The 25,375-nt window shown below is 43.2% G+C and overlaps 1 protein-coding gene across 1 annotated transcript in view; it reads right to left on the bottom strand.

Moving 5' to 3' along the window:
* The window catches only part of jak1 (Janus kinase 1), a 77,004-nt gene extending 52,308 nt beyond the window's left edge, over nt 1-24,696 (bottom strand). The window contains exon 1 of the mRNA XM_078407507.1: nt 24,122-24,696. The gene's annotated coding sequence lies outside the window, so the exon portion shown is untranslated. The remainder of the gene's footprint in view (nt 1-24,121) is intronic.
* Nucleotides 24,697-25,375: the final 679 nt, after the last annotated feature.

Below are 25,375 nucleotides of genomic sequence, written 5' to 3'. Positions count from 1 at the left end.
TCATTCAACACACAAATGGAAATATAAAATAATCTAAGAGGTGCCTGGTTTAGTGTATTGGTTTTGGAACCCAAGGGAGGCAACCTCAATTGGCGAGATAGACACAAAAAGCTGGAGTAACTCAGCAGGACAGGCAGCATCTCTGGAGAGAAGGAATGGGTGATGTTTCAGGTCAAGACCCTCGACCTGAAATATTTTCATGTTGGAGTGGGACTTGGATACAAATTTCCATTCTTAACCTAGAGAAGGGCACTACTTACCATGTCTCTTAGATAGGAGTGGAAGAGGAAGGCAAAATTGTATTGCAAATTGGCCAACAGTTCCTCAATTTTCTGTGACAAGAAGCATTGGATGCTTTGAGCTCACCATGCTTTGAGCTCACCAAGGTAATGGTGCATAGGTTTCCAGCTTTGCATAATTGAGAAAGTAATGGCACCTTTATAATCCATCTCCCCTTTGCTTTTGACTTTTTAGTTATTGACACTGCTGTCAGCCAAATAGGAAATATCTCCAATTTGTTAAGTTAACATTTCAAGAAAATGAATGAGAACATTCTTGCAAATGAATTCTTCTTCTAGTTTCCTTAGTCTTGCATGCTTAGGAAAACAAAGAATCCAGGTGCAACACAACACCTAGATAACATTGCTTTATCCCAACAGTTGCAACACAGTTGACTACTGGATTACAGCAACTGACACACCAAGTCTTACATCAGTCTACTCCATGTGGACTTTAGAAACACTTGAATTAATCATGTCAGGAAATGCAAAATGTCATTTTACCAACAAATACATTTGAAGAGTAACTGCAACCTTCCCATCCAAACCTGCAGACAGGTCTGTAGCCCAGATTTACGTCCCATGACCACCAGGTGCCCATAACCATCAAGCACCCAATTACACATTTTATTACATTTATTTCAAGAGTCCAGTTTGTACAATTTCTTGTCATAAATCCAAGCTATAACTATTACCGACATGCTCTCAAACTGCTTCCTTACTAAGAGATTGACGCTCTGTCTCCCTCCTAGACGGATTAGATGTGCTCTCTTCCAATCCATTGTAGAATCTGCAGATTTTCTCAAAAGCACCATCAAATGTATTAACTTGTCCTATAACAACTATCTCTTACAAAATTTATGGATGCAGATCGTTCGATCCTGGGAATTTATCACATTTCCGCACCATTAATTAATACCGATACAGTTTTTTTCACTAATGCGAAATTCTTGCAACTTCGCATTCACTTTAGTCATGTGCTTCTCCCAATATTCTAGAAGGTTTGGGTATGACCTTCCATAATGACAAACCTCAATGTTTAATTTGTCGGTCATTTCTCTATTTTGCAATATCATTTCTCTATTTTGCATGGTCGGTACAGCGGTAGAGTTGCTGCCTTACAACGCTTGCAGCTTCGGCGACCCGGGTTCGATCCTGACTATGAGTGCTGTCTGTACAGAGTTTGTAAGTTCTCCAGGTGACCACATAGGTTTTCTCCGAGATCTTCGGTTTCCTTCCACACTCCAAAGACGTACAGGTTTGTAGGTTAATTGGCTTGGTATAAGTGTAAATTGTCCCTAGTGTATGTAGGATAGTGTTAATGTGCGGGGATCGCTGGTCGGTGTGGACTTGGTGGGCTGTAGGCCCAGTTTCCGCGCTGTATCTCTAAACTAAACAAAGTATAATTTCTATCCCCTCAGTCTGTAATGAAAATGCATTAACATAGGATCACCTCTCTCTTAATAGCTTTAGAAGTATTTGGAATCTATTTTTACATTTCTTGCTGGATTACTCTTGTACTATACTTTCCCTTGCCTTCTCAATAATGCCATTTCCCCACAATTATAATAATCTTTTTGGTGAGATTATTTAATTGATAATATTGTTGAACTCTTGTTATTTGTGCAATGTGTATGAAGGAACTGCAGATGCTAGTTTAAACCGAAGATAAACACAAAATGCTGGAGTAACTCAGTGGGACAGGCAGTACCTCTGGAAAGAAGGAATCGGTGATGTTTCGGGTCGGGTCTGAAGAAGGGTCTCGACTCGAAACATCACCCGTTCCTTCTCTCCAGAGATGCTGCCTGTCTCGCTGAGTCACTCCAGCTTTTTGTTTCTATCTTTTTTTGTGCAAGTTTGGTACTCCTCGGTGAAACAAGTCCTGAATATCTGCTCAGTTGACTGCTCCCTCCTCATGGTATCTACGAGAGTTTAGATTTCTACACATTACCAAGCATTTAGACTAGGAAATCTGCCCAACAGGCCAGATGTGAGTGTAGTAACGCAATTACAGGGGGAGGATAACCACTTCATAGAGAAGCACAAATACAAGTTGGCTTCCATTTTGTTTTGGCTTAAATGGAATGATACAAGTATGTTTAATTCTCGCCCAGTAACAAGTTATGTTAATTTTTAACAAATTTAGTAGGCCACAGATATTTAGTCTCCAAAACAACATTGACAGCCAGTAAAAAAAAAAAACTGCTGGAAGAACCAGATGGTTGGATTTGCGAGGCAAATGCCTCTGGAAACTCCAGGTACATTGAGCTTCCAGGTATTGATTGTTCTTTGCACCCTAAACAATGGCAGCATTATTTCATTACTTGAAATGCTTGACATTGCATACCCAGCCACCAAAAGAACAATATTTTGTGTTTGGCATTCAGAAAAAGTCCTTTAGCATACATTCTGTGCTCACCAACTACACCTTTTCAAGAAGAGCTGAACGCTTGCGACAATAAGGGGAGGGGGGGAGGAAGAGGTAGTCCTTCGTGAGTTAATATCCTCTTAGTACGTTCATTTGATACAATCATTCTGTGCAAAATGCTTGCGTCAATGAGAAGTAGCTCATGTCTACTTCCTTTTTTTCCAAAACCCACAGGCGAACTGTTCTCAAATTACTTTTCTCCTGCAGATCAAATCATATTGGCTCACAACAATCACAGCAATAATAAGCTATTACTAATCAGTTGTAAAATAAAACAAGCATTGAAATTAACAAGTCAAATGCAGATACGCTAACAAGATACATACATTCCTCGGCTAGCAATTATGACCCTGGTCTTTTAACACACAGTCGATTACGCATGGCACTAATCTTAACTGGCAGGAAAACAGACGTGCTGGCCTATAACCAGAGCAGTATGCTCCTGCACAAAATCCAATTTTTCAAACATTTTCCACCCAGTTTTCTTTCTGCTAATCTTGCTCTGCTATGACCAAAGGAAAGACGAGGAGACTAAATTGCTCATCTTGCCTGCTCTGTGGTTCAGTAAGACCAAACTTAGCCCTCCCTAATTCCAAACATCAGCAGCAGAAAAATCCTCAAATTAGTCAGAAAAATACCAAGGTCCACAATCCTCTGCACAAAGAGATTTCCCATTTTAGTCTTGAATGGTCGACCCCTTATCCTGGTTCTTCCAAGCTTGTCTTGATTCTCCAGCATAAAGAAACAGCTTCTTAGCATTCACCCTGCCATTTTGTTTTCAAAATCTCACACTGCTATAACTGCAACTTTCTAAATAGGACTCAAATTGCTTGTTTAACTCAGCGGGTCAGCCAGCATATCTGGAGAACAAGGATAAGTGTTGTTTCGGGTCGGGACCTATCATCAGACACTTTGTGCCCTTTTGTGTATTCCAGAGATGCTGCCTGACCCGCCGAGTTACTCCAGCACTTTGTGTCCTTTGGTGTAAACCAGCATCTGCAGTTCCTTGTTTCTGCAATCTTCTAAACAGAGCCAACAGCCATCTTTTCTTCAAAGAGTAATCCTTCCATCCCAAGATTCAATTTGAAAAAGGTTTGGTGCGAAATTGAGCATGAAACTTTTTACCACAAAGCTGCAGTTTGTACAAAACTTGCCATTTAATTACAAAAGCATCCAGAGACACCGTCCAACCTGTCTTACTGTGGAGACCCCACGTATCCATGGCTTTCACATTCTAAAGGGGAAAACACCTTGTTCAAGGAATCGTCTTACTACTTTGTTGAATTTATGACCACTTTCCAAGAAATGCTGACTCTTGCAGTGTTGAATTACATAAATGGGTAATTCCCACAAGAATTATAAAAATTCCAGTGAGAATGTTTAGGTGATGCACACTAAGCAAAGTTTTGAGTTGGCCACCGACACCAAAGTTTAGTTTAGTTTACAGAAACAGCACAAAAACACGCCTTTTGGCCCACCGAGTCCACACCGACCAGCGATCCCCACACATTAACACTACCCTACACACACTAGGGACAATTTACACTTTTCCCAAACCAATTAACCTACAAACCTGTTCGTCTTTGGTGTGTGGGAGGAAACCGAAGATTTTGTAGAAAACCCACGGGGAAAACGTACAAACTCCTTGCAGAGAGCACCCATAGTCAGGATCGAACCTGGGTCTCCGACGCTGCAAGCTCTTTAAGGCAGCAACTCTACCGCTGCACCGTGCCACCTAGCACAAAGGCTTAAGTCTGGAAACAAATGATCTTATGGTAATAACAGCACTCAACACTCTGGCCACTAACAACTGCATAGCTAAAACTGCACACAAATAGGAGGTTGCTATCAAGCATATAACACACAGTGAATCATTGCAGTCTTCACCCTACAATCCCAACAAGAAATTATAGACGAATCATATGAAAATCAAAAAAACCCGGCAAATCTCAAACAAACACAGAAAATATTGAGCAAATACTCAGCAGATCAGGCCGCATCTAACAAAAGATTGATTCTGTTTTTAGTTTCACAGGTATTCCTAACCGACTTGAGCAAATAAACAAATGCTGGATTGGTCACTGATTCTGCACCAAAAATGGCAAAAGCTGTGAGGGTTTGTATACTCAGCAGTGCAGGATTTTAACAGCACCATGTGATGATTATTGTCAAATCTCCTGTGTAAATCCTAATTGTTCATTTCGCAAATATAGAAAATGCTGAACACACAGGGAGGAGCATCAGTGGAGAGGAAAACAGGCTGTCTTTTTCAGATTAATCAGACCATAATGGCCTGCTGAGTATTTCCAATACTTTGGTGGTTTTATTCGTATTTCCAAATACCTGCAGTTTTTCTGCTTTTCAATATCAATTTTAGTCACATTCCCTCAAAGGAATATTGGTACGGATTCTTGTTTTTTTTCCCCCATGTCTTGTCCTTCCTTAAATTCCATCTGTATTTTCCTGGCTTTATTTTGCTTGCCAAATATTCATTTAAATCCGATTCATATTTTCTGCTTTATATTTCTTGGATTGGACCTTGTAGCTCAGCAAGGATTCTTCACTTTGTTAGGTTAATAAGACTCAACTGTTCCTCACACATGCCACAGGGCAGCACAATGGCTTGTGGTGGTGCTGCTGCCTTTCAGCACCAGAGACCCAGACCATGGGTGCTGTCTGTACGGAGTTTGTACATTCTCTGTGTGACCGTGAGGGTTTTCTCTGGGTGCTCCGGTTTCCTCCCACACTCCAAAGACATACAGGTTTGTACGTTAATTGGCTTTGGTAAAATTGTAAATTGTCCCTAGTGTGTAGGACAGAGTTAGTGTATGGGCTGACCTTACACAAGCACACAAGATCTCAAGAAAGTTTGACAGGGTAGATGCTGAAATGTTTTCACTGGTAGGAGAAGCACCAGCAAGGGGACATTGTTACAAATTAAGCAGTCATTTAAAACTAAGGTATGGAGAAATTTCTTCCCTCAATTGGTAGTGAATCTCTGGAGATCCATGTCCCAGAAGGTGGTTTAGACCAGAACATTAAATATATTTAAGGTGGAGATAGATAAATACGTGATAGACTGAGAAATTGAGGGTTATGGTTCAAAAAAGTAAGTTGAGGTCAGCATTGATCAACTGTGATCATATTGAATGGTAGGGCAGGCTTGTGGGTCTGGTGGCCTACTCCTGCCCCTATTTACTTGTGTTTGATGCAGAGTCTTATCACACAACCCTCTTAGATCTATGGTCAACCATGGAATCTAAAATTAAAAACTTCTGCGATCTTAGCCTAAGTAGCAAAACACAAATGTTTTATTGTTCTGCATTATGAATGATTTAGAATGAAACTCAAACAATTTATTTTTAAACTTTTTCAAGATGGAATCAACACTGAAAGTTCATTTATCTGTAGAATACAGATAGTTATAGAATCATACTGCACGGAAAGATGCCCTTCTGCCAACTCTCCATGCCAACCAAGATGCCCCATCTAAGCTCGTCCCATTTACCCTTCTTGGCCCATATCCCTCTAAACCTTTTTAATCCATCTCCATGTCCAAGTGTCTTTTAAATGTTGTTATTGGACCAGCCTTGACTACTTCATCTGGCAGCTCATTCCCTATATCCACTACCCTCTGTGTGAAAAGGTTATGATTTAGTTTCCTATTAAATCTTTCACCTCTCACCTTAAATTACTGCCCTCTAGTTCTTGATTCCCCAACCCTGGGAAAAAGACTGTGTATTCACCCCATCTATTCCCTTCATGATTTCATGGACCTCCATAAGATCACCCCTCAACCTTCTGCACCCCAAGGAATAAAGTCTGCCCAATCTCTCCCTATAGCTCATGTCCTTGAGTCCTGGCAACATCCTCGTAAATCTTCTCTGCACTTTTCCAGTTTATGTTTCTGTAGAAAATGTCTGTACAATACAGGAGTTCTCATTTAAACTTTTGCACAACATACGTACTTCATTTTGAACATTCTTGATCAAGTCTCAAGCAGCAGATTGAACCAATAACAACATATTTTCAGATGCAAATAACGTTTAAGCATGCTTTCCAATTTAAGTCAAGTTTAAAATTCTTCATGATCTTTTGCCACTCTCAATGCTGTATAGGACAGGGATGGGGGGAGGGGCTAAGGACCGGAAATTAGATCGAGACTGGATTGATGTGAATTTAGCAAAGGAGGAATTATTGGCAGGTTTATTGACGACATGCACTCACCTTTTACAGTAACAAAGCAATGGTGAAAAAGCTGTGTTATTGGCTACATTGTCCATCCTTAACCTTCAAATGTCCGCACCATCAATCACCCTGCAGTACATATTCAGCACAGTTTACCTAGGCAAATACTTCACCAACTTCACCACTAAAAGACTGCAGCAGAGCAGGCAGACTCTTGTATCTTTTCACGGAGTGGGATTTTGCCAGGACTTCAATGGTTCTGGACATCACTGATGGTTCCTATCTGACTACACAAATACCCACACCTATTCCAGTTAACTTGTCAGAATTCAGGAGACAATGTGCTGTGCTAAGGTACTTTAAACGTATTTATATTTTCTCTAGTTGAGAGTTTTCCAGCTGATTCCCCAGTGTTGGGAGCTCTCCGGAAAGTGGAATAAACATCTGTTTTCTCAGCAGAACACCTCCCTGGTCTTTCAGAGGTAATTCAAGCCTTGAGATGAAGCTGCTGTGTTGACACTAGTTGGGAAAAGCCAAGTTTTATGGCTGACCTCCTGACATTTTGTGGGAACAGAACTGACGAAGCCTCATATGGGGCTATCCTATGAAAAACATCAATACTGGACCAGGCCTCCACGTGTAGAACAGGTACGTAGCTTCATGCACATCTCTTTCAAACAAGCAGCTGGTTAAAAAGGGTATGGTAAATATTTCCATTGCAAGAAAGATAATTCTTCCAATACAAATTGCAACAATATACTGTGAGCCACGTTGCAGAAGTGTACGAAAGGCAGTAATGAACTCTTCTGCAAAGGGCAACACATTGTATACCAGGGCAACACGTGTGACAGAAGAGGCATAATCATGAATAAGAACAGAGGAGGAAAACAAAACACAAGACCAAGTGTGTAGAAGCAACTCAAATGTGTTGAAAGGGGCAAAGTTCCAAGGCCTGGTGGTTGCTAGCTCAAGAAAACTAAATATAATCACTATTTATTCTGCTAATCTCCACAGAGTCTTTGGCTCCTATTCACTCATCAACTCCGCCCATTCGATTCACTATGGAAATAACCAACAAACCAAACTTCCAGTTTAGGAGTTCTGAAATCCCAGCTTATAAGGCAATTGGACAAATTCTGAGATATTGATCAACGTTCAAACGCAAGCGACTGCATTATGGTGCATATACTCTTTTCAAAACATACATCCCAAGCACGATGCACAAATGGGGGAAAAAAAATATTATCCTATTGTGAGATAATTGTCAGTCAAAATGGATAGAATAAGAAATAAAGGGGGAAAAGTGCAATACTGAACCTAACCCACTTTGGGTAATAGTTTAAAAACACACAAAGAAACTTCCTTCCTACCTGACAACACCTTTCTCCTACCATTTCTCATGTGCAATTGCAAACTGAGTACTTAACTGCTCTTCAGTTGCACACAAACTTCACATGGTTGTCTGATAACTTGGAAGGAGGAGAAATGCATTGTGCCGCTGCAGTATCAGAACACCAGCGAGTTTCTATCTTAAGCTCTGTAGCACAGGTAATCTTTCAACCATTTTTGTTGTCAACCAGTTAGTGTATTTTTTGCTTATTACTCATCTAGAAACATTACCAATGGAGCAATATTGACCATGGAGTTTGAGAGTTGTGGAGGAAATGTACCAGTCATTACCCAAGAACTCTTATCAAAGTGCAAGTGCCTGGATGCAAATGATCACATGTTTGGCCCAGGTTTTGCTTAAAAGGTATGTCAATATACATTGCCTAAATGCACACACGAACAACTCAACAAGGCATGATATTAAAAACTAGTGTTTATGGAATTCCATTCCAGCAATTAGTCATCTTCAGGACAGGGAGATTAAAGCTTAACAAAGTGAATATTATTGCTTGAAAACCAGTTTAATCAATTTCAGTTGTAAAATATACCATTGGATTCACGCCTCACAGTCAAAGAAGATATTTATCTGTCCTTACCAAAGGAAAATGGTTCTATTAGAATGGCATGTAATAGGAAAGGAAAAGAAAGCCTAAAACATGAACCAAAACATGAGAAGAAAAATATGGTGCCGGATTTAAAATAAGATAAAAATAAAATGAGAATAAGCAAAAATTAAACATATAAACAGGAAGGCTGAACAAACAGGAACATGCACTGTAACCAGAATAAGACTTTTGCATTTGTCAATTTCAAAGTTGATCATTGCGGATCTAAATTAGATGTCGTACAGTTTAAAATAAGTAGTAACTATCCCAGCTAACAAGGGTACAGTCCTTTCAGGGAATCCTAGCAAGTCACATGATTTGATTCTTGTAAACGCTAAAGCAGGGGTATCAAACTGGGATGATTTGGGGGGGGAAAAAGTATATTCACGACGCGCTCTCTCCCTCCCGGGTCTCTCTCCCTCCCCGCTCTCTCTCCCTCCCCGCTCTCTCTCCCTCCCCGCTCTCTCTCCCTCCCCGCTCTCTCTCCCTCCCCGCTCTCTCTCCCTCCCCGCTCTCTCTCCCTCCCCGCTCTCTCTCCCTCCCCGCTCTCTCTCCCTCCCCGCTCTCTCTCCCTCCCCGCTCTCTCTCCCTCCCCGCTCTCTCTCCCTCCCCGCTCTCTCTCCCTCCCCGCTCTCTCTCCCTCCCCGCTCTCTCCCTCCCCGCTCTCTCCCTCCCCGTTCTCTCTCCCTCCCCGCTCTCTCTCCCTCCCCGCTCTCTCTCCCTCCCCGCTCTCTCTCCCTCCCCGCTCTCTCTCCCTCCCCGTTCTCTCTCCCTCCCCGCTCTCTCTCCCTCCCCGCTCTCTCTCCCTCCCCGCTCTCTCTCCCTCCCCGCTCTCTCTCCCTCCCCGCTCTCTCTCCCTCCCCGCTCTCTCTCCCTCCCCATTCTCTCTCCCTCCCCGTTCTCTCTCCCTCCCGGCTCTCTCTCCCTCCCCGTTCTCTCTCCCTCCCGGCTCTCTCTCGGGATGCCAACTATTTCACTCTCAAATAGGGGACAAGGTGACGTCACCGCCCCGCACCCCACGTGACCTCACCCAACCAGCTGCCACGTGCTGTTTGCTGTTGTGATTCAAAATGCTTTCGAAGAAAAGAAAAGTTGCAATGGAAGGTCAGATATTCAACGAAAATTGGAAAGATCTTTATTTGTTCTGTGAGGTCAACGGCAAACCTGTGTGTCTGATATGCTCACAACAGGTGGCTGTGGCAAAAGAGGACAATATCAAACGACACTATGAGACGTCACATGGAGAAAAATATGACAAGTACACAGGACGACTCAGAACACAGAAAGTAAACGAGCTTGAAGCAGCTCTAAATAACAGCAATCAGTGTTCACCAAAAGTCGATAGACTCATCATGGAGCAGTCAAGGCCTGCTATATTATAGCCAACAAAATAGCTGGTGCGTCGAAGCCATACTCAGAGGGAGAATCCATCAAAGCATGCATGCTGTCGGTGGCTGAGCTGGTGTGCCCTGAGAAGAGACAGGCTTTTGGTAATGGAGCATTCCTTGAGGATGTCAGCTTGTCAAGAAATACTGTGGCAGAATCGGGGACCTTGCAGAAGATTTGAACAGTCAACTAAAAGACAAGATGAAGTCATTTATTGCCTTCTCTATTGCAATTGATGAGTGCACCGACGTGACAGATGTAGCTCAATTGGGGATTTTTATTTGTGGTGTTGATGCATCTTTGACTGTCACCGAGGCGTTTGTGGAAATGGTGCCCATGACAAACACCACAATGGCGAACAACGTTTTCTCCAGCCTCGTCGAGACCTTGGACAGACTGGGGGTTGACCGGAGTCACGCTGTCAGAGTGGCAACAGATGGCGCACCATCCATGGTCGGGAAAAAGCCAGGTGTTGCGATACTCAGAGAGAAAGTTCAGATAGAGAATCCAGAGCAGAAATTCTGGAATTTTCATTGTATTATACACCAAGAGACGTTGTGTAGCAGGAGCCTGAAAATGGACAATGTCATGGATGTGGTAATCAAAACAGTTAATTTTATTAGACCCAAGGGACTTAACCATCGGCAATTTGACACTCTTTTGTCCGAAAGTAATAATGGACACAGCCTACCCTACCACACTGAAGTCCGCTGGTTGAGCATCAACAGAGGGGTTGTGCTCAAACGTTTTTTCCAATTATGTGCGGAAATTGGACTATTCATGAACGAGAAATGGCAGAGTTGGATGACTCAGACTGGCTTCATGATCTTGTATTTTTGGTGGATATGACAGAGCACGTAAATGTGCTTAATGTTAACATGCAAGGCCACAACAAACTTGCTACGGAATACTACGACGGCATTCGTGCCTTTCAAATTAAATTAGGCCTGAGGGAGATGCAACGATCCCGGAGCAACCCAGCTCATGTCCCCCTCATTGCAGTCTGTGCGTGTCGCTCATGGGAATAATGACAACATGGACAGGTACAAGTACAAAATATCGCAGCTGAAAAGTGAGTTCCAGAATCGTTTCCAAGTCTTCACTCAGCTCGAGAAGGAATTCTCACTATTGTGCTCGCCATTTGCCGTCAACACAACATCAGATGTGCCGGAGGAACACCAAATGGAACTAAATGAAGTTCAGTGTAACTCGGCTCTGAAATATAAATTTGAGACTGTGGGTCTGGACTCATTCTATCAATACCTGGGACCGATGTACCCCAAGATGACAGAGTTTGCCTCAAAGATCATTTGCATGTTCGGGACAACATATCTCTGTGAGCAGGGGTTATCCATAATGAACATTAACAAATCCAAACTGTGCTTGCAGCTGACGCACAGACATCTAAATGTCATTATGAAAATCACAACTGCCCAGAAACTGGACCCTGATGTTCACAGGCTGGTTAAAGCCAAGAGATGTCAGGTGTCTGGAAGCAGCAAGTGAGAAATGAGTGATTCTTTCATTTTCTGACTATTCTATTATTGTAAATGTGATCACTTCAATAAAAATTAGGGGCTAACTGTATTCATTGTCTGAGTTTGATTGCTGGAAGCAGACGAATAAAATTAGGTGCAGTTGTGTAGCCTACATGTACAATTTGTTTCGTTAGGTCTACATTCGTGTCTGCTAATGTTCGATTTCAAATGGTTTATTAATGGAAAGGGTGTTGCTCCCAAAACAATCTTAGCCAAAATAGCATTCTTTATTTCTCTCTCTCATCACAACTTTCTTGCAAGTTATTACCAATCATAAAAGTAATGCATGCTGGGCAATCTTCTTCATAAGAAACAAAATTCGTAAAGTGAAACACTTTGTAGTTATAGCAGAGACACATGAGAGCAGGTTGAAAAAATGAAGGCAACAAAAGCTGTGTGGGCACAACTGATCCGGCCCGCATGAAGTCGCATTTTGCCCATTCCGGCCCGTGACCTAAAATGAGTTTGACACCCTTGCGCTTTGCAGATGAAACAAGTATACAGGTTGCCATAACCATAATCAGATTTTTGAAAGCTAATCCCTTTAGCCTACCATTGCCTCATCATGCATCACATGGTCTCACATTATCTAATCGAATAACTTGTTGATCAGTGAGTTAGATATCAAAAGTGTATTAAGAGCATAAATAATAATTAGGGGCATTTTTGTCCTACTTTTTTGAAGAAAGAAGGATATACTCAAGAATTGAAAGCATTTTATCTTTCTAAACATCAATCGAGCTCTGGAAGTTAAACAAACTCAGACGGGAAACAAGGAGTCTAAAGAGGCGGATAACCTTGATTTTTTGCACAACAGGAAACAATAGAATCAATGTCATTAAAAAGCAAAGACTGCGGATTCTAAAAATCTGAAAGAAAAGATGATGAATACTGTAAACACTCTGCCGGTCAAGCAGAATTTGTGGAAAAAGAAACAGCAGATAAATAGTTATTCCTCAAGAATATCTAGGGCTTCATTGGAACAGTGTCAGAGAACAAAGCAGAGGTCAGAGCAAGAGTGGAACACAGAATGAAACCATAAAACAGTACAGCACAGGAACAGACCCTTTGACCGCAATATCTGTGCCAAACATGGTGCCAAGTTAATTTCTGCCTGCACATGAGGGAACCTTGGATGATCAAAGAGATTTTAATGTTGCTCAAAGGAGAAAGGAAGAATATGTAAGATTTAGGAAGACAATATCAAACAGGGCCTTTCAGGAACATAAACCAGCAGGAGAGAACTTAAGCTGGCCAAAAGGGGGCATTTACTTATTTACTTTGTGTCATCACACAGCTGTTTGCCAATAGACAATAGACAATAGGTGCAGGAGTAGGCCATTCAGCCCTTCGAGCCAGCACCGCCATTCAATGCGATCATGGCTGATCACTCTCAATCAGTACCCCGTTCCTGCCTTCTCCCCATACCCGCTCACTCCGCTATCCTTAAGAGCTCTATCCAGCTCTCTCTTGAAAGCATCCAACGAACTGGCCTCCACTGCCTTCTGAGGCAGAGAATTCCACACCTTCACCACTCTCTGACTGAAAAAGTTCTTCCTCATCTCCGTTCTAAATGGCCTACTCCTTATTCTTAAACTGTGGCCCCTTGTTCTGGACTCCCCCAACATTGGGAACATGTTTCCTGCCTCTAATGTGTCCAATCCCCTAATTATCTTATATGTTTCAATAAGATCCCCCTCATCCTTCTAAATTCCAGTGTATACAAGCCCAATCGCTCCAGCCTTTCAACATACGACAGTCCCGCCATTCCGGGAATTAACCTAGTGAACCTACGCTGCACGCCCTCCATAGCAAGAATATCCTTCCTCAAATTTGGAGACCAAAACTGCACACAGTACTCCAGGTGCAGTCTCACCAGGGCCCGGTACAACTGTAGAAGGACCTCTTTGCTCCTATACTCAACTCCTCTTGCAAAGTTTAGTGCCATGTCGTTGGCCTCTGCAAGATCCTTTACAGTGCATGTGTCATGCAGCATGTCACAGCTCAGGAGATGTTCAATAGTCTGGAGGCCACGTCCGCACTCGTAGTCTGCCGCATCTTCAGTGTATCCCCACTTCAGCATGTTCGATTTGCTCCTCCCCATGCCTGCCCGCAGTCTGTTGAGACTGCACCAGGTTAACCACGGTTGGTCGGAACCTGATGAGAGTTTCTCAGAGGGATCGATTGCCATGTACTGAGTGTCTTCCGGAGATTTCTCTCGTCTCTCTTCCCAGAGTTTGAGCCTTCTGGACGATGCACTACAGTCCAGGGGATGGACAGAAAAGAGGAAACTTCTGCATGATTTCAAACACTGAGGTAGCAAAGGGTGGTCATGTAGGGGGTGTCTTTCATCCTCTGATTGTCTGAGGTGTTCTTTTTGGCTGGCTACAGCTCTTCTGATTCCAGGAGGTGCAATGCCAGAGAGTAGGTAGATGTTGTCAGTCGTGGTAGGTTTCATGCATCCACTGATACAGCGACAGCTTGTGTTTAGCACAGGATCAATCTTCCTTGCATGAGCTGAGCGCTCCCACACTGCGCAGGCATACTTGGCAGTGGAGAACAGAGAGCCAGAGCTGTTGACCGAATGGCTTAAGAATTTGTTCCCCATTTTGAGGTACTCAGCTTGCTAAGAAGTGCATTTCTGGAACTGACTTTTCCTTTAAGCTTGGTGATATGTGCTTTGTAGGTCAGAGATCGATCAAGAGTCACACTGAGATAGACTGGACTGTCACAGTGCTCCAATCTGACTCCATTACATATGATCTTCAACCTTCGATTTGCATACTTGTTTTTCAAGTGGAAGGCAAAGATTTGGGTTTTAGATGGATTGGCTCTCAGGTGATTCTCTTTGTAGTACGAGGACAGGTTGACTAAAGCCTCACACAGAGTAGCTTCTGCCTCAAGGAAGTCAGCACTTTGGGTTGTAATACGCAGGTCATCTGCATAAATGAAACTCCTGGTGTTGGGATGGATAGGATGGTCATTAACATAGATATTGAACAAGGTGGGTGCCAGGACACTTCCTTGAGGGAGGCCGTTTTTCTGCCTGCGCCAGCGATTTTCTTTCCTAACAGCTCGACAAAAATGCGTCTGTTTTCAACCAGAATCCTCACCAGGTTGGTTAGATGCAAGTTGTGTGTCAAATGAAGTACTTTGTGTAACAGTCAGCGATGGTTTACTGTATCATAAACAGCTGAAAGGTCTACAAAAACAGCGCCTGTGATAACACCTTCCTGAAAGTCATCCATGCAATGTCACAGGTAAGTCAAATTGAATAAAATTCCAATGCTTTTTATATGTACATTAAAAACAAGAGGGTAACTAGGGAGAAGGTAGGACCACCTAAGAATAAAGGAGTGAATTTATGCTTGGAGCCAATGGATGGTGGCGAGATACTAAAGAATACTTTTAATCTGTATTCACAGAGGAGGACGACATGGAGGATAATGAGAACAGTGTGGGTACAATACTATGCTCGGGCAGTTTGAGATCAAGAAGGAGGTGATGTTGGGTTTCTAAAAAATCATAAAGGTGGATAAATCTTTGGAGCTTGATGGAATCTTTCCCAGATTATTGAGAGAGGTAAGAGAAGAGATTGCAGGAACTAGAAGATCATTGTATCCTCTCCAGACATAGACGAGGTCCTGGAGGACTGGACGACTCTCTGATTGAAGTGCTGAGCCACTGGGAGATCAGGTTGGTTGAGACAGACTGAGCGGAGGTGTTCAGCGAAACGATCGCCGAGCCTGCACTTGGTCTCGCCGATGTAGAGAAGTTGACATCTGGAACAGCGGATACAATACACCAATGCAGTCGGCAATGTAGCGGAGGTAGAGTTCGGGGATGGGGCCAGTGTACGCCTGGAACAGGGATTGTTCGACGTACCCTACAAAATGGCAGGCATAGTTAGGGCCCATGTGAGTGCCCAAAGCTACGCCTTGGGTTTGGAGGAAGTGGGAGGAGTTAAAGGAGAAGTTGTTGAGGGTAAAGACCAGCTCTGCTGGGCGGAGGAGAGTATTGGTAGATGGAAATTGGTTGGTTCTGCGGTTGAGGAAGAAACGGAGGGCTTTCAGACCCTCTGGGTGGGGGATGGTGGTGTAGAGTGACTGGACATCCATAGTACAGATGAGGGAGTGGGGGCCTGGAAAACGGAAGTTATTGTGGAGACGGAGCGCATGTGAGGTGTCTTGGACATAGGTAGGGAGGGATCAGACCAGGGGGGATAGGATAGGGTCGAGGTAGGTGGAAATGAATTCGGTGGGACATGAAGAGGCAGAAACAATGGGTCTGCCAGGACAGTTCTGTTTGTGGATTTTGGGGAGAAGGTAAAACAGGCCGTGCGGAGCTGGGGAATGATAAGGTTGGAGGCTTTAGGGGGCAGAGAGCCGGAAGAGATGAGATCAGTAATGGTGTTGGAGATTAAGGCCTGGTGCTCGTCTGGGGGGTCATGGTCCAAGGATAAGTAGGAGGAGGTGTCTGACAGTTGTCGTCTGGCCTCAGTCTGGTAGAGGTCAGTGCGCCAGACTACCACGGCACCTCCCTTGTCAGGGGGTTTGATAACTATTATGCTTGCTCATTCTTGTCGCATGCACTCATGCCAAGCCATGTAGTCTTGAGTAGATATGCCAAATACCTGGTTCAACAATTCACCACCGACTAAAACTGCAGACATATCCTGTGACGCAATGATAACCACAGTCTCTTACTGCAAACCACCTGCATCATCTCCAATACAAAACGAAGTGAGCTCAATGTCTATAAATTTGCGAGAATCTGGTTAGCTATCTCCAACACACCTTTCCCTTATCCTCACCTGCTGGGCCAAACTCTCTCATTGTTTCCCATCTCTCCAAGCCCCACTTTTCAATTTCACCAGTTACCATCCCAAGACCCTTATCAAGATTACCTAGTTCTGTTCCTGTTCTCATGACCTTATTTCCACAACACTGATAACCACCCAAGTACCCTCTTTCTCCACTACATTAGCTAAAAGTGCTAACAGTATCTGCTCAAATGTTATCATATCATATCATATATCTACAGCCGGAAACAGGCCTTTTCGGCCCTCCAAGTCCGTGCCGCTCAGTGATCCCCGCACATTAACACTATCCTACACCCACTAGGGACAATTTTTACATTTACCCAGCCAATTAACCTACATACCTGTACGTCTTTATATCTACTGCCATCACCCTTCTCCTAGGAAAAACCTTGAATCTATCAGTACAACCTACCCATCTTCAGTGTAGGAAGGAACTGCAGATGCTGGTTTAAATCGTACATACACATAAAATGCTGGAGTAACTCAGCAGGACAGGCAGCATCTCTGGAATGAAGGAATGGGTGACGTTTTGGGTCGAGACCCTTCTTCTGTCTGTCTACCCATGTTCAGCTTTCCTTTGCTGTGCAACATCCCTGAAATTGTTGTTGCCTCCAATATCTCCAAGTTAGAAAGCTTTGTCCGATCCCTCCTGTCTGGTTATAGCCCGTGACGGTGCTGAAACAGCTGATGACAACCTATGTGGCCTTGACAATGAGAAGCTCTCCTTCATGATCTGTCCAGTTTGACACAGCGATCTCACCATCTTCTTCCAAAACCTCTCCACCATTATCCAGCTTAGTGTGACCACACTCACCTGGCTCCTTATTTTTATCTATACATTCAGAGTCCGAAATCATCTGCAATGATTTATCTGCCCATGCAAGTACAATTTCATCTAGTGCCCCTCAAAAGGTTTACCCTCCCATTCCACATTTACAACTCCTTCACTTCAACATCACCCAAACCAAAAAACGTATTAGATTTCGCCTTAGCCTAACTTCTAGATCCCTGCACTGCCACTAAATTATCGGTGCTGGGTGACCAGAAATATCCTTCATCGAAGCATTGGTGAGTCTAAAACCTTCAACTTTGGTCCTTTCTACAAGCATAATTCTTTGGTTACCAATTCAATCTTCTTTGGAAATTGGCCAAGAGAATTTGAAAATTTGGACAAGATGTCGACAAATCCACTCTACAGATAAGCCTGCTTTCTTTCATAATATCTGCTCCCGCTTCAGTTGACCACTTGCTGAAACTTCATCCACAGGCTTTGCAACCCATTGCAGGCAAGCCTCTCTTGTTTCATCCCCTAATCTTCAGGTCATCTAAATTCTCCTGCTCGTGGCCAAGTCTTCACTAAACCATTCTCGTATCATTCCCTGTCTTTCAGACCAACTTAACCCAATTAAGCATTGCCTTGATTTTGAAAATGTCACTCTTTTCTTCACATCCATGTGCTTATTTCTTATTGCTACAAAGTCACCAAGACAAAACCCTCCATTATATCTGTAGTTCTCCAGCACTGGTTTCCTGACCATCCCCATTATTGTCTTGGCGTTTCAACGGTCAAGGCACCAAGTTCTGTAATTCTCTCCCTCCACTTTTCTTTCTTTAAGATCAGCCTTGAAACCTACTCTATTAGACCAAGACTTTGTCATCTGATGGAAATATTTGTTTTATGGATCAAAGTTTGCAATATTGCAGTAAAACACATTGGAATCTTAAAGAACCTGCATAAATACAAGATATGTGCAAGGAGAAACCTCTGCTGCTGATGCTTTGCTGCAACAAGATATTGAAATGTTGCAACATTATGAAAACACACCCAAGACACAGTTGACTCCAAGGAGTTTATTAGTCATAGGAGCAGAGTTAGGTCATTCGGCCCATTGAGTCTACTCTGCTGTTCAATTGCAGCTGACCTATCTTTCCCTCTCAACCCCATCCATTGAGTTATATATGCTGAAAACAGTACCCCACAAACAAATCTTTAAATTCAGACATATATTTGACAATTAAATAGACACATGTTTTATTTTAACTTGGATATCCAGAAAATAGTGGAAGCAATGGAGTTGGTTTGGTGCTTGATTTTAAAATTTATAAATGAACTGGAGCTGGACAAGGACAAGAAATTCATCGTTCAGCAAATGTTTCAACTGAGTATTCAGTTCTGATCCGAATTCCTGTTATAGTTCTTACTGCACTTACACAGGGCCTTAGTGAGATCACACCTGGAATACCTTGTGCCGTTTTGATCACCTTACCTCATGGAAAGGCAACACCTGCCAGAGAGAGTTCACTGAAGAGTCAATGGACTTGGTGCTCGAATCATGGTATGCTAATTAAGAATAGATTGAGTAGACTTGGCCTGCATTCTCTAGAGTTTAGAAGAATGAAAGATAATCTTATTCAAATGTACAAGCTTGTTACAGGGCTTGATAAGATTGAGTTTGATTCCCCAGCTGAGGAGAATGAAATTATCATGGTTTCAGAACGAGGAAAAGCCATTCAGAACTGGGTTGAGAAAAAATGTCTTTATTCAAAGAGAAGAATGAGTCTTTGGAATTGTCTATCATGGAGGACTGTGGAGGCTGAGAATTTCAAAACAACATTCACTGTAATTATGGATATTCAAGGGATATGGGCATAGGGCAGGAAAGTTATTCAAGGTAGAAAATCAGCAAAGATCTTGCTGCACAGCAGAGTAGGCTCAAAGAATCAAATGGACAGCTCCTGCTAATTCTTATGTTTTTATTTTGCCTCTTTAGTGTATTTTTTCACACTTGCTGATCCTCTTCTACTTCTGTCGTATGTCGTTTAGACCTGCAGCTCCGTTGAGGCGAGCCAGGCCAACGTGTCATCGTCCAGGTCAATCAGACCTCGTTCACCATTCGGTGGCCGGTATTTGGGGCAACTGGTGACTGTGTGCTCCACTGTCTGTGTTGGGTCCCCACACTCGAAGAAGGCACTGTCCACGAGACCCCACCTCTTCATCGCTTCTCCATAGCGTCCGACGCCTGTCCTCAAGTGGTTGAGGCTCATCCACTGCTTTCGGGGCAGGTCCTGGCCAGGGACATCCAAGGGTTCACCGATGTAGCGGTGTAGCCTAGATGGTTCCGCTGACTTCCACTGGTCTCTCCATCTCGTCTTGACCCAGGTGGCCTTGGAAGTGTCAACCGGTGTTGTACAGAGCAGCTCGTGGGCTTGCATGGCGAAGGGACGCCGTGACTTGAGGCGCACATGTCGTGGTGTCTCTTGCTGATGTGATCTTGCTGATCACTTGCTGATGAATGCAAGATATTCTCCAGCTACAAACATGCCAATGAAACTTACAAATGATTCCAAACTCACTTTTTTTCCTTCAACTACGGCCACTTCTTTCAGTGTCGGAATTATAGGAAATAAAAGTTAATATAAAAATAGAAGAAGGGAACTTAATATTCAAAGCCAGAATCAACTGTTTGCATTCTGGAACAGGCAGACATGTCACAATCTAATCATCGACAACACCCCAAATACCACGGTGCTCCATGTTCACCAATGAGTATCTGGGCTCCAAAGACCAAGGATTGGCAGTAGAGTTCCACCCTTTACAATGCTCTGCACAACAGTACTTTGCCTAACCCAAGCACCTCCCAAATTTTCACCACCAAAACAGGGCAGCAAGTACATGTCGAACACAATTAATTGCAAATTCCTCTCAAAGTGATATGGCATTGCTACAGGAGTACCTTCTGCAGGAGGATTGTTACAGTTAAGGACAGTGACTCAACACCTTGATGTCCTCAAGAGCAATTAGTGGTGGGTGATGCATGCTAGCCTTGCCAGCAATACCTACATCGTCCAAACAAACAAAATAAAAATATTGCAATGTAAAGCCAGGAACCTAGCAATCTTGGCCCTGGTTTAATGTCTAATGCTTTCTGCACGCTCACAATTGAAATTAGCAGAAAAGCACCAAACAGGCAAGAGGTTCTCCAAGATAATCATGGAAAAAACCCCAAATAACTCCCTTTCATTCATCCAGCCAAAGAGATTCTAAAGCCCAACCAAGCTTCAGCCACCTCTGTTCAAATGATTTAACTTTTATTTCTCATTCTGCATTCATTTCACGTACCAGACATTCTATGCATAGATAATTTATGGGTGCCGTGTCCGTAAATTTACCAAAATAGAATGAGGCGCCTTGATTTAATGTAAAGTTATATTTCAAATTAACTTTTCAATATTCTAAATTTACAGCACCTCCAAAAAACATCTTTCCAGACCGAAAGGCCAAACTATTTCTAATTATTTCTTCTCATTTTCAACACTAAGTATTTACTATGTGGCTGCCCACTAGCACACTGCGTGTCTTATTTCCTTGCAGCCACAAATTAATGCAGCATTCAAGGTGTGGTCTGACCAGAAACCTGTGAAAAACCATTGCTTATTGTGTTTGGTCAGTGCTTCTTCTGACAAATTCTGTTATTTTGACTTGGTGGTTCATCCTGACGGCTTTTTCAATGCTAATATATATTGCGTGAAGATGATTATTATCAGGCTTGTTTATAGCTTCTGCAGCTCCAACCCCACCCGCAAGGTAAATATTTTGTTTCATGCACATAAAGAAAAACAGGGCATATTTGCATTTATTAGCATTGTGCTAATCTTAATATTTTGTGGACCTAAATATAGCAGTACATGCATTCGATTTGCTTATCTGAAGCAGACAACTGAATAAGGCCCGCTCGCTGGAAGATGCAAGTGACTGCTTTATCTTGAGTTCAGATCCAATGTTGAATATCTCCTTATTCTGGTAACTGCATTAGAACTTGCGTTGAATTAGCAATCTCAAAGATTTTTGTAATAAGTGGAGAAATGTCACATCATCAAACGTTAACTTGGATTCGACCACCTCCATCTACAGTCAAAATGTGCAAGAAAGAACTGCAGATGCTGATTTAAACCAAAGATAGACACAAAAAGCTGGAGTAACTCAGCAGAACAGGCAGCATCTCTGGAGAGAAGGAATGGGTGACGTTTTGGGTCGAGACCCTTCCCCAGAGTCTGATCAAGGTAGTTTCCTGGATATCAGCAGCTGCCAAATTCATTGCTGGCCCAATGTCCAATATTAATTCTTACCCTCTTCACTCCCCACTTCTCTGTGAGCTGATTTTTTTCCATCTGTGTGAGGCCCAGTGAATCCTTTACCGAACTATCCTTGAGTTATAGAAACATAGAAACATAGAAAATAGGTGCAGGAGTAGGCCATTCGGCCCTTCGAGCCTGCACCGCCATTCAATATGATCATGGCTGATCATCCAACTCAGTATCCCGTACCTGCCTTCTCTCCATACCCCCTGATCCCTTTAGCCACAAGGGCCACATCTAACTCCCTCTTAAATATAGCCAATGAACTGGCCTCAACTACCCTCTGTGGCAGAGAATTCCACAGATTCACCACTCTCTGTGTGAAAAAAAACTTTCTCATCTTGGTCCTAAAAGACCCCCTTATCCTTAAACTGTGACCCCTTGTTCTGGACTTCCCCAACATCGGGAACAATCTTCCTGCATCTAGCCTGTCCAACCCCTTAAGAATTTTGTAAGTTTCTATAAGATCCCCCCTCAATCTTCTAAATTCCAGCGAGTACAAGCCGAGTCTTTCCAGTCTTTCTTCATATGAAAGTCCTGCCATCCCAGGAATCAATCTGGTGAACCTTCTCTGTACTCCCTCTATGGCAAGAATGTCTATCCTCAGATTAGGAGACCAAAACTGTACGCAATACTCCAGGTGCGGTCTCACCAATGCCCTGTAGAACTGCAGCAGAACCTTCCTGTTATCTGATTGTTCAGAGAGCAGATTGGTGAACTATCCTCAGGTTACAAAAGAATAGGGAATATTCGTAGTTAAATGCAACATACTAGTGGACTGCCTCTTTACAGCTGTGTGAATGCATTCTTTGAAAACCTGCACTTTGGAGAAATCGTGACAAATCTACTTCCTAATTTATCTCCATGTGTGCTGAAGGAAGAGGTTGGCAAGTGAAGAGGAAGGTCATGGGGTCTCTCAGACAGGACGAGCGAATGCAACAAGTTAGGGGAAAGGGGAATTGAATGTGTGTGTGTGTGTGTGTGTGTGCGCGCATGTACACACACTCCATACCATTGAGCCAATAATTTGCTTGTGAAGTCTGTGTAGTAGCTAGTGTACAATGGAAAGCCAACATTAAAATAATTCACAAAATGCTGGGGTAACTCAGCAGGTCAGGCAGCATCTCAGGAGAGAAGGAATGGGTGACGTTTCGGGTCGAGACCAAGAAGGGTCTCGACCCGAAACGTCACCCATTCCTTCTCTCCTGAGATGCTGCCTGACCTGCTGAGTTACCCCAGCATTTTGTGAATAAATTCCTTCGATTTGTACCAGCATCTGCAGTTATTTTTTTTAAATAATTCATACGTACTCATTTTACACTCTGCAGAAAGAGAGTGGAAGCAAATCACCTTCACACCAGGGGTATATGAAAGAAGAAATCAGAGATAATCTTTCTAATTTCACTGGGGAAAATTCAGAAGGTGCAATTTAGGGATCACCAAAAAACTCCTCTGCTTTCATGAAGAGAAAATGGAAAAGCAAATAAATATGTTGCAATTCTGCAAATTTCTGTCAGATTATTAATTTATTTTCTTGCTTGTTTTTCCTGAAATAGATAATTACGATGATTTGTTCACAGCGTTGATTTTTTTTAAAACATAAAACCATTCAGGGTACTCCCCCAAATTCAGAGTTTCTTCCCAATTCATTCCATTCTCTTTATTTCGATCCCGATAACCTCTCCATCTTTGACCAAGTTTTCGCCACCTGTTACATAATCTATACATGGGCCTTGATTTTTAATTGTCAAAGGTGTTGTAGAAAATCATGTATTTGGAGGAAAGTGATTAACCTCTCTCATTTCTTTTCTTGATTATCTGAGGGATCGTGTGTGGTTAAGGAACGAAATAAACAGGATGTCACCCATCCAACCTATCAAAGTCTCCGCGGTCTCAAACTTGTTACAGAGCTGGCCATCGTTCTGATCAACAGGATAACACTCTGATCACCACTTTCTGCGAAACACGCCAGGCGGTGAAATCCATATCCCACTCCCTCGGTCCACCACCTCGTTTAATTCAAACATGGGTAGGTAGTCTGGATTAAAATATGCCACTTGTCTAGTGCCTCACGGTCAATTAATTCTCCACGGTTCTGGTTGTGAATAAAGGGGAAATCCATTGATGTTCAGAATAAGCCCCTTTTTTAAAAGCGAGATGATGGACAATCCGCACTCACAATACCACCTCTGAGAATGGCCATTACAATGCTGGATATATATTCCCTAGTTCTGTCTCTGAAAAAAAACAACAAATGCTACAAGTATCGACTGCAATAATCTTCCTATTCTGTTACAATTGACAATCGATCTCACGCAAGCTACCAAATTGGACTTGTTGGCATTACTCACCACTTCCTTGTTGAGCCGATCGTCTTTACATCATCGTTCTCCTCGGCAAACATGAGACAAAACCTTCCAGTTTGTTTTGTTCCTTGGACGGGGAGAAGGCACCACGGCCTTCCACCGCTGGTCAGCTGCTACTTCTGGCTTGCGATACACCGTGTGTTTGTTATTTAGCCCGTTTAAAGTTCCCAACGCGGACAACTGTGTCCCGGCGCTGCACTTGGTCGGCAATCCGGAATCACTTTGATGGCCACCAGTTCCTGGACCGCCCCACCAGAGCCATGTGATGCCCAGCAGTCCCAGCCAATGGCCCGGCTCTCAACCCGCCCCTGCCATCATCCCTGGGAGATGGAGTTCATTTTTTTTTATAAATTCGTGTTGTATTTCAAAATCCACCCGAAGGAAAACGAAAAGAAAGATAAACTCACTGTAGTCGAAGGACTAAAGAGTAAAAGTCGTTTTGAGATTTGCACTCGCGAAGGTTTGATACCCGTTGCGTTTGCACGCACATAGAGATAGATAGAGAGAGAGAGAGCGAGAGAGAGAGAGCGAGAGAGAGAGAGAGCGAGAGAGAGAGAGCGAGAGAGAGAGAGCGAGAGAGAGAGAGCGAGAGAGAGAGAGCGAGAGAGAGAGAGCGAGAGAGAGAGAGCGAGAGAGAGAGAGCGAGAGAGAGAGAGCGAGAGAGAGAGAGCGAGAGAGAGAGAGCGAGAGAGAGAGAGAGAGAGCGAGAGAGAGAGAGCGAGAGAGAGAGAGCGAGAGAGAGAGAGCGAGAGAGAGAGAGCGAGAGAGAGAGAGAGCGCACCCAGAGAGAATTAGCTCCAATTGTAAATCTACCGACGGTTGTATTTATTCATCAATTCGTCGTGTTTTAGAAACAGCGACAATAATGACGGTGCTTGCAGCGAGAGGGGGGGAGACGGGGGGGGGGGGAACTCCGCACTGCACTGGAAGCCGACTGTTGCCGCATTCCTCTTAGGTCATCGTTTGCAGTCTAATCTCCAGCAGAGGCACCAGGAGCACTCGAGAGCCCTGCTGTGCGAGTCGTCACGTCCCCTTGCTAATCTCTTAAATAATTTAACGGTACTCAAACAGACCCACTGAATGTTCACGTGTGACAGATCTACTGGGTAATTTATATTTCAATACACCAGCCTTCAATGAAACTGGCGGGTTTCATCAAAAATCAGTACAAACTCGAGTTTCTTCACCACTAATTCCTGTTCTGTACTTTCCCAGCGTCGGCAGAACCCCCTGATAAGT

Source organism: Rhinoraja longicauda, chromosome 11 (genome assembly GCF_053455715.1).
Source record: "Rhinoraja longicauda isolate Sanriku21f chromosome 11, sRhiLon1.1, whole genome shotgun sequence".
Lineage (NCBI taxonomy): Eukaryota > Metazoa > Chordata > Chondrichthyes > Rajiformes > Arhynchobatidae > Rhinoraja > Rhinoraja longicauda.
This window is presented reverse-complemented; position numbering and strand designations above follow the sequence as displayed.